The sequence below is a fragment of the Anomaloglossus baeobatrachus genome, unplaced genomic scaffold, assembly GCF_048569485.1.
Source record: "Anomaloglossus baeobatrachus isolate aAnoBae1 unplaced genomic scaffold, aAnoBae1.hap1 Scaffold_319, whole genome shotgun sequence".
NCBI classification, from domain to species: Eukaryota; Metazoa; Chordata; class Amphibia; order Anura; family Aromobatidae; genus Anomaloglossus; species Anomaloglossus baeobatrachus.
In genome coordinates, this window is record NW_027442587.1 from 277470 (window position 1) to 279819 (window position 2350).

The 2350-nt window shown below is 45.0% G+C and overlaps 1 pseudogene; it reads left to right on the forward strand.

Annotated features, from left to right (window-relative positions):
- Positions 1-499: 499 nt before the first annotated feature.
- Positions 500-706, forward strand: LOC142269322 (U2 spliceosomal RNA; annotated as a pseudogene).
- The last annotated feature ends 1644 nt before the right edge of the window (positions 707-2350 follow it).

Genomic DNA, 2350 nt, shown 5'->3' on the forward strand with positions numbered 1-2350 from the left:
ACGGGCAAGGATGGCAAAGGGTGGCAGTGACGGAAAGTCAGGCAGCCTGTCCTGTCCTGTCCTGTCCGTCCGTCTTTTTGTATCATGAATTGGAAAGACTGCAAGGGGGAGGGGAGGTGCTTGGAGGAGGAGGAGTTATTCAGATTAATTGCAGTGGGCGGCGGCTGCAAAAAGCATCATTCTTCTTGTTTTTGCTCTGCAAAACAGCCTTTTCAAGGGTTGGCTTGGGTGACAAAATGTCTTCTGTAGGCGTGGGTTTGTCTCCCTCTCCCTAAGATGTGTCCGGTATAGGCCAGGGTGCCACTCAAGGCCGTAACCAATTCGGGTTATAGCTTCTCGGCCTTTTGGCTAAGATCAAGTGTAGTTTCGGAGGACGCTACCTTGGTCGGTACTGGAAGGTGCCTGGGATTGCACGTCTGCCGGCCTTGAGGAAGTGTGTGCGCCTTCTGGTGACACATAGCCCTCTTGTGCCTGGACGGTTCCCAGGCAACGGGAGGCGATCACCTTTGTTATTTTGAAGTCCTACTGATAAACAGAAAAAAAAAAAAATTAAATCTGTTCTTATCAGTTTAATATCTGATACGTCCCCTCTCTGGGGACCATATATTAAATGGATTTTTAGAACAAGGAGATGGAAAAAATCTTGCTCTGTCCACTCCACGCATTGACCTGGTATTGCAGTACCTCCAGGACCGGTGCACCCCTTCTTAACCCAGTTTCCAAAAGCAGAACTCAATTCACCTGATTCAAATGAGCCCCATTAGTGAATTGAAAGAAAGCAAAAACTTTATATGCACCTCAATTTGGCCAATTCACTTTTCACACTTTCACCCTTTTTTTTATCTTTCACACCTTTTACTTGCTTTATTGATGCAAAAGCTGTGCCAAATAGCAAACTCATCTCCACTCAACTTGACCAACTCTGCTATGTCCCGTGCAGTATCTTATTCTCAGTCTTATCTAGATCATTTGCAATTGAATAGAATAGATCCCTTTTGGACACATTGGATTCAGCTGCTGCAGTGACTGCAGGTGTTAGAAGATGCAGACTTGGCATCAGGTGCTGTCTATCAGATTCCACTCCAATTAAAGCTTCCATTGTTTTTCGGTGTTTTCTTTGAGCAATGATGATGTCTTTAGTGATCTGTTGGCTCCCTCTCCTGGAGGAAGAGTTTGCTTGCTCTTGGACTTTCAAAAAGAGAGGTCATGATAGACATTTAGCTTCTGAGCCCAATTGGGGACAGTCATGGGTGATGAATGTTTTGCAACCTGCTGCGAAGCCTGATACCGCAATATAAGGAACGTCAAATACTAAGAATGGGCGGCCTATGAAAGAATTAGTACTTTCATTAAGCATACTTAAACGGCTAATTGGGAATAGACAAACTGTAAAAAGCCCTCTGAGAAAGCCCCTCTCTAACCTTTGTTAGTAAGCTTTTCTGTAGTCTGCCTGTTGATGTATTTTCCGTTTGAACAGTGCACAACATGAAGTGACGGAACACTGGCTTGTCACAATGTCCCCCGCTGACATCACAATAGCGCTGCTGCCTAGAAAGCCAGCTGCGCAGCAGAAGTTGCTCTTTGGGTGGGATGGTGGGCTAATGTATCTATTCCTGCTTGGTGTGAGTTTGACATGATCTAGAGCAACGAGTTCCAGCGGCTAGCGGTTGATTATTGGCTGTAATGGGGCTTTCTGGCTGGTGCCAGCCTTTCTTCTTAGCACACAGGAACCACAATCCCTACACCATGCTTCGATGGATTCTCTCATCCCAGCCCAGTAAAACTACATATTTCACACAGTTATAAGCAGCCCATGGGCATTCACCTGGATTAAAACCCATAACAGCTCATAGACCAAACAATCAATCTACCACTGGACCAAAGACAGGAAGCTAAATCCACTGCCTGCGGTAACTAACTTAATCCTATAGTCTACTCACACAACAAACCCAAGAGAAAGGAAAAAAACATGGCTTCGATTATCCATCCAATGAAAACGCATAACCATTGTGAGCCATTGGACAATGCAATTGCACACATGGTGACATGGTGCACGGCCCAATGAATCAAGTCTGTACTTCATATTCACGGTTTAAGCCCTTGGGTTCTAATGTGTCCAGAGTACATATCCAGAAAGATTCCCTTTCTTTGTGCTAAGCACAAGTCAACAATACGTTGTAAGCAGATTCTATTACCAGTCCCACACCATTTTGTGACGCATAATCGCACAGTGGCCCAATTAAGATTCCAAGTCATCGAACATGTCCCAGCCATACGCAGAGGAGGCGATAGAATTAGGAAGCTCAAAGAAAGGGAATCTTTCTGGATATATACTCTGGGCACGTTGGAA